General features: G+C 49.0%; 1 pseudogene; it reads left to right on the top strand.

Moving 5' to 3' along the window:
• Positions 1 to 2,806: 2,806 nt before the first annotated feature.
• On the top strand, positions 2,807 to 5,905 carry LOC105004763 (annotated as a pseudogene).
• The last annotated feature ends 919 nt before the right edge of the window (positions 5,906 to 6,824 follow it).

The raw sequence follows: 6,824 nt of genomic DNA, 5'->3' as shown, positions 1-6,824 counted from the left end.
GTGCGTGGTGCTCAGTGACAACTGTTAGATGAACCTTTCTGCAAAGAATTCTTCCAGTTGTCTGCTGGCTGCAGCCAACGCCTCAGGAAGTAGCTCCCAGTCTCTCTGGTTCACCAAAGTCACAGGGAGAGCGTGGGGCCCCCCTCCACTTCCATGGTGCCACCCAGGGGTGAGAGTGCTGCTGGAGCCCCCAGGCAGCTGAGTCAGGGTTGGGGAGGGCTTCCTGGAGTAGGAGATCCAAGAGCCTAGGTTTCCCCACGAGGCGTGGGGTGGGGTGGCGAGGGGTGGGGGTGGGGTGGGGGAAGGGGGATGGGTGGGGCTCGGGAGTGAGGAGGGGTCTGGTGGGGGCCACCTGGAGAGGGCTCTGGGGGGGTGGGGATGGAGGTGGCCCCACCTCTCAGGGCTGCATTTCCCCCTGTGCTTCTGCTGCCTCAGCAGGCTTGCCCAAGGTGGTGGGTGTTGAGAGAGGGTGGAGTGGGCAAAGGAACCAGCTCTCCCTGAGCCGGGGTATGGATCAGGCCCTCTGGAGCTACGTGCCAGCCTCAGCTGTTATTTGTGGTAACTTCCAGCCCCTCCAGGCCTGTTTGTCGTTGCTGTTTAGTCACTAAGTCGTGTCCGACTCTTTTGCAGCCCCATGGACTGTAGCCCACCAGGCTCTTCTGTCTGTTGGGTTTCCGAGGCAAGAATACAGAGTAGGTTGCCGTTTCCTCCTTCAGGAGATCTTTCCAACCCAGGGGTTGAACCCACCTCTCCTGCATTGGCAGGCGGAGTCTTTACCCCTGAGCCACCTGGGAAGCCCCCAGGCCTATTTACTCATCTGCAAAATAGGCTCAATAATGGGGTTTCCTGAGGACTCTGTGGAAGGTGATTTTTGCTGCTCTTTGCATTTGTCTGTTGTTTCTGAGTTCTGTGGAGGTTGAGCGATGAACCCACTGGACCCTCTGTGTCAGATTCACAATAGTCAGATCTGGCATTTTTGAGCACTTACTGGAACCGTCCTAAGTTCCTTATGTGTATTGTCATTTCGTTCTCACACCACCCTGCTATTAGCTGTGTTTTGCAGATAATGAATATGAGCTTTCCATCCACCCATTCCCTCACCCAGCACTGCTCATCAGATGCCCGGTGGCCTGGGCTCCGGGTCAGCCCACACTCGTCAGCACACCTGGCTTCCCGAGCCAGCCAGATGTCTGGGCAGGCCTTGCAGCTCCCAGACCTGTCGTCGCACCCTCTTTCGGCCCCGCCTGGCCGCTTTCCCTACTCACCTGGCTAGCTTGGCGGCTGCCAAGGCTTGTCAAGCTTCCCCCCTCCACAACCCAGTTGTTTGGGTGCTGGCAAATGCCAGGCTGGTGAGCAGCCCCAGCTTCCACCGGCCCAGCTGCCCTTGCCCTCAAGGTGCAGGGTAGGCGTGGGGCAGGGAGTAGGGGAGAGACAGGGTGTCTCCCAGGCTGGGAATTGCTGAGACGGAACTGTAGCTGAATCACAGCATTAACTCACCCAGAACTGTGTGTGTCAGTCGCTCAGTCGTGTCCGACTCTTTGTGACCCCGTGGACTGTAGCCTGCCAGGCTTCTCAGTCCTTGGGATTCTCCAAGCAAGAATACTAGAGTGGCTGCCATTCCCTTCTCCAAGGGATCTTCCCAACCGAGGGATTGAACCCGGGTCTACTGCACCGCAGGCAAATTCTTTACCATCTGAGCCACCAGGGAAGTCCAGGACTGGGGCTCAGGAAAACAAACACCTATGCATGTCGGGGGAGAGACCCAGCATCCCTGGAACATGAGTGGCCAGGAGGTGTCCTCTGCCGAGGTGCAGGCACAATTTACTTCCCTCTCTGAATTTAAGTGTTCCCAACTTCTTCCCTTATTCTGAAACCAGCATGAGCCCAAGGAAGAGAAGGCAAGGGAGAGTTTCCCCAGGTAAATTAGGAAGTGAAGTCTCATGGGAATGGAGTGGTGTTTCAGCCACCTAGAAGTGGCTTCTGGGCTCAGGGAGCTGAAGCCCAAATCCAGAACTGACAGTCTTAGGAAGGCAGCTTGGACGTGGGAGGACTAAGTAAGGCAACTGAAGCACAAACATCAACTCCCACCTCTGCTGTTGGTGGCCAAGTAAGCAAAAGTGACTCACCTATAGATGAGCATAAGTGTCCTCATCCCTGAGATGGGAGCAACCCCACCGCGTGAGAATCAAGTGAGGATGACCGCAGAGGAGACACCAGCGCCCGCAAAACCAGTCCTCAGCAACCCAGCTCCACAGGAAAAGGGCTACAGGCAAATAGGTTTGGAAAACACTCTCTCCTCTCTGGAAATGTGTCCCACAGGTAAAGGATTTGGAGAAGCCCTGTAATAAGGAAAGTATGTGGAAGTTAATGCCGGGTTTCCCCAACTTGGCCCAGGAAGGAAGCATTCTGTGGTGGTGGTGCTCTGAGTGCCCTGTATGCGAACTTCAGGTGGCCGTGGCATTTGGAAAAGGGCAAGTTGTCCACTTTCGTGGGGGAGAGGAGTCAACTAAGAGAAGGGTGGCAGCAGCCTGGAAACCGGGTGGGCCTTCAACACGCTCCTACACTGGTGGGTGGAAGTGGACATGAACACGGCTGCACTGAAGGCAGGGGGGCCAGGCCGATTAAAACGTCAAAGTCTCCGCCGCTTGATCTCTAGGAACAAATCCACTTTAGGAACTTATCCTGCCTAACTGCTTGCACTGAACTGTATGTACAAGAATCTTCACTGAAGATCATGTGTAAATACTAAAAGGGAAAAAAAAAAGTGAACAATCGAGACATCCAGCCCTAGGGGAGCATTTGAGCGATGACTGTCTATGCGTACGGCAGCCACGCATATGGCAGCCTGGACCGTTACCATGGATACAGCGTGGCTGTGCACTCTGATGGGCAAGACCTCCCAGATGTGCACTTCCGCAGAAAAAGAACTTTCTCTCCTGTCTCTTTATATATATATATATATATATATACACACACACACACATGTATATGTCTTATTTTTTATATTCAAGTAACACTTCAGTGAACATTCTTGTAGATATACCTCATGTAAGTATTTACAGAGGAATAAATTCCTAGAAGTGAAATTGCCATATCAAAAAAAAATTTAGTTCATGTTGATGCTTGGCAGAAACCAACACAATATTGTAAAGCAATTATCCTTCAATTAATAATAAATAAAATTTAATTATAAAAGTTTAGATATTTTATGTTATATATAGTATATATAGAGAGAGATAAATGTAGACATATGGATCTGGGTGCATGTATATATGCATACATTTATTAGTGTAATATATATATATACATACGTGTACTATATAGATGGACATATATATGTAACCCACTTATACAAAGATATATGTGTGTGTGTGAATACAGATAGAAATGACACACACCCATATTCATATGTACCCAATATCAATACTATAACCACATAGAAAAGTATCCAGAAAGGGATATGACAAACTTAACAGAGGCTCTCTCTTCAGAGGGACATGTGTGATTAGGAATAAGGTGGGGAGGACAATGACACTTAACAGCATTATCATCCTGCTTTTATTTTTTACAGTGAACCAATTTCAACAGTAATGAAACTGTCTTTTTCTTTTTGGCCAAGTCATGCAGCATGGAGGATCTTAGTTTCCCAACGAAGGATTGAATCTGGGCCCCCTGCACTGGAAGAACAGAGTCTTAAACACTGGACCACCAGGGAAGTCCCAAGATGTCTTAAAAAAAACCCACTAAAACTAGACTGAGGAGGTTGGCTTTGCTTTGGCAGCCAACTCAAAGCCTTTGTTTTTTCGTAACCTGAAGCCACGGGTGTTTGTTATGAATACAAGCGTCAAATGACAATTGGATCCCAAGATTCATTGCTTTTGGTTTCAATAGAAAAATCACTTTTTTTGGTTTGTATTTGAAAAATACCAAAGATCGCAATAATGTGTAACATACCACTTACAAGAATATATTGAAAGAAAGATGTCCGAACTACCTTTGTTAACCTGAGCAGTCTTCTCTCTGAAAATAACACTCCTAACAGTCTCCAGGGAACAGGGTGGCGCAGATTCCGAGTGGAAGTCTTGTGAGGCTGTGGGGCACTCTCAGAGCCTGTCTGCTATGCGTTCATGGTCCCTGGTCTCCGGAGCACACAGCCTAGCGGGGGCATGTGAGCCAGCAGTGCCCACCTGCCGTGTTCCCACACTCACATCTGTGTATTGGCCACTGTGCTTGGTCCCCAGGCCCTGTTGCATTACTGACCTTCTGGGATTCTTTCCCATGCTTTTGAAGTGTATCCTTTAGAAGAAGTTCACGTAGTTCGGTTTTCTTGGTGGGGAACTCGCTGTTTTTGTTTATCTGTGATTCTCTTCCTTTTGCTCTCCTTCTTGCAAGGTGGTTTTGCCAGTTACACATTCTAACTTGACCATCTACGGTTCGTGGACAGCCTCCTCTAGTCTTAAGTCTCCCACTGTTGCTGGTGAACAGCTGTTAAATTGTCCCTGTGTTAAATGCTCTGGCTTTCAATCCAGAATGAGCCCAAAATCCTCCGTCTTTGGTATTCTGCCCACATTATGTGCCCAGCTGTGGCTTTCTTCTTGTTTACTCTGTTTAGGATTCATGGGTTTTCTTGATTTTGTGGATTCAAGTTTTTCATCAGGCACTCTTCCTTTAAAAATTAACTTTCTTCCATTTTCTCTATTCTTTCCTTTGGGGACTCAAATTTGATGTAGCGAGACCTTTTCATTATATTCTGTTTCTCCTCTCTTTCTACCTCTTTCCTACTCTCCTCATCAGTATAAGTACAATAAACATCTGTCTTACCGTTACATTCTAAAGAATTTTCTGGCATATTTCTCCAGTGCATTATCTCTTCAGTTGGGTCTCATCTATAATTTAACTCATCAACTGAGTTTTAAATTTCAATAATTATATTATTCATTTTTACAAGAATAAATGAATTTTCTGGAAAAGAAGGGCATTCCTTGGGGGTGTCAGCAAAGGTGAGAACAGGGGCACAAGAAAGGGAGAGGAGTCCTGGGTCAGAGGGACGGGGGTGCTGTCCAAGTCCATTTTTTATTAGATAAGACCTCTGCTGCCAATTTCATGGATGCCTAGTGTGTGAGAGCATCCAGGGGTGCCAGGCGGGAGGGGACCAGGAAGACCCAGCCTAGGGTGTGTGGATTTGAACCTCCCCATTTTTAACCCAAGATCTCAAAAGACTTCATGATTCTGGTCCATTAGACTGTCAAGTTAATGCAGGTAATTTTGGAAACAGTGGTAACAAGACCGAACTGGAACAAGCTTCTGGCTCTTATGGGCTTCCCTTGCGGCTCAGCTGGTAAAGAATCCGCCTGCAATGTGGAAGACCTGGCTTCGACCCCTGGGTTGGGAAGATTCCCTGGAGAAGGGAAAGAAAGGCTACCCTCTCCAGTATTCCGGCCTGGAGAATTCCATGGATTGTACAGTCCATGGGGTCACAAAGAGTCAGACACGACTGAGTGACTTTCACTTTGGCTATTTATAGACCACTCCAAAGTGTGACCCTCCTGGCTTGGCTTTTGTTGAATTTGAAGATCCTGGAGATGCAGCTGATGCTGTCTGAGAGCTAGACGGAGGAACACCGTGGCTGCCAAGGAAGAGCGGAACTCTCGAATGGTGAAAAGAGAAGCAGAAATCATGGCCCACCTTCTTCTTGGGGTCGTTGCCCTCCAGATGATTACGGGAGGAGTCCTTCATCTCCATGCACATCTCCAAGACGGAGATGCTTCTCCCAGAGCCAGAGCAGGTCCCTTTCTAGAGACAGGAGAAGAGAGAGATCACTGTCCCAGTAGAGAAATCACAAGCTGTCTGGTTCTTTCTAGATCTTTCTAGACCTAGCAGGTCTAGGTCAAATGAAAGGAAATAGACCTCTGAAGTCCAGAAAGGCACACAACTAGTTAGGGGCAGAGCCAGGATTGAAACATAGATCTTCTTATTTCTTTAGGGTCTAGCAGTTGGTCAGGACCACCCAAGAGGGAAGGGATTAGACACTGAAAAGACTGAGATGGATTCCAGTCCGTGTCATCCAAAATAAACTACGAATGAAGTATAGAGAGACCCAACAAAGATCAGTTGTTCTTCCATGACTACTTTGACATATTTATTTTAAAAAGTATACACTGATAACCCACCTGAATCCTCCTCTTTTTGTTTCCCCTTTTGGTGCCCCTGCTTTGTGGTACACGAAGCACACTTTCAAACGAGGCTACTAGGAATTGCAGCCTGAAAAGGGAGCCACAGCTTTGCCTGCACTGGAGCAGGCAGGACGGTCTTGAATGCAGCTGGAAGCCAGGGAGCGGTGGGGGGCTCCCGGAGACCCGCAGCTCCTCCCAGTCGCTGATTCCGGGAAGAGCGGCTGCAAGGCAGATGCTTGAGGAGGCTAACGTTGGGGCACCGTCGCCACCTGGTGGCGTAGCCTGGTTATTGCCGCGATCGCGCCTACAAGCCCAGAGAAAGGAGAGAACAAAGGAAATGTGGGCGGAGGCGCCAGGCTGGGCGATTTGACTTTGCCGAAAGAATTGCTGAACCGCCTTGTGCATTCCTGGAAGGTGCTAGCCTCCGAAGAGCTGATCTCTTGGTTCTCCGAGTGTGCAAACAGAGAGCCCTGGGCCTTACAGGACTTCCAGGCGTCATTACATGGAAATTAGAAAGACCACAGTCTTGAGATCTTAGAATCATCAAGGTAATCCCCATCCCCCATCCCTGCCGCCAGGTCACTGTCACAGGGGCTGAGAACTGCCCGAGGTCACCCAGCTCCAGTCGCTGTTCCCGCCTCCGCCTCCGCC

This window comes from Bison bison, unplaced genomic scaffold (genome assembly GCF_000754665.1).
Source record: "Bison bison bison isolate TAMUID 2011002044 unplaced genomic scaffold, Bison_UMD1.0 scf7180017864482, whole genome shotgun sequence".
NCBI lineage: Eukaryota > Metazoa > Chordata > Mammalia > Artiodactyla > Bovidae > Bison > Bison bison.
This window is presented reverse-complemented; position numbering and strand designations above follow the sequence as displayed.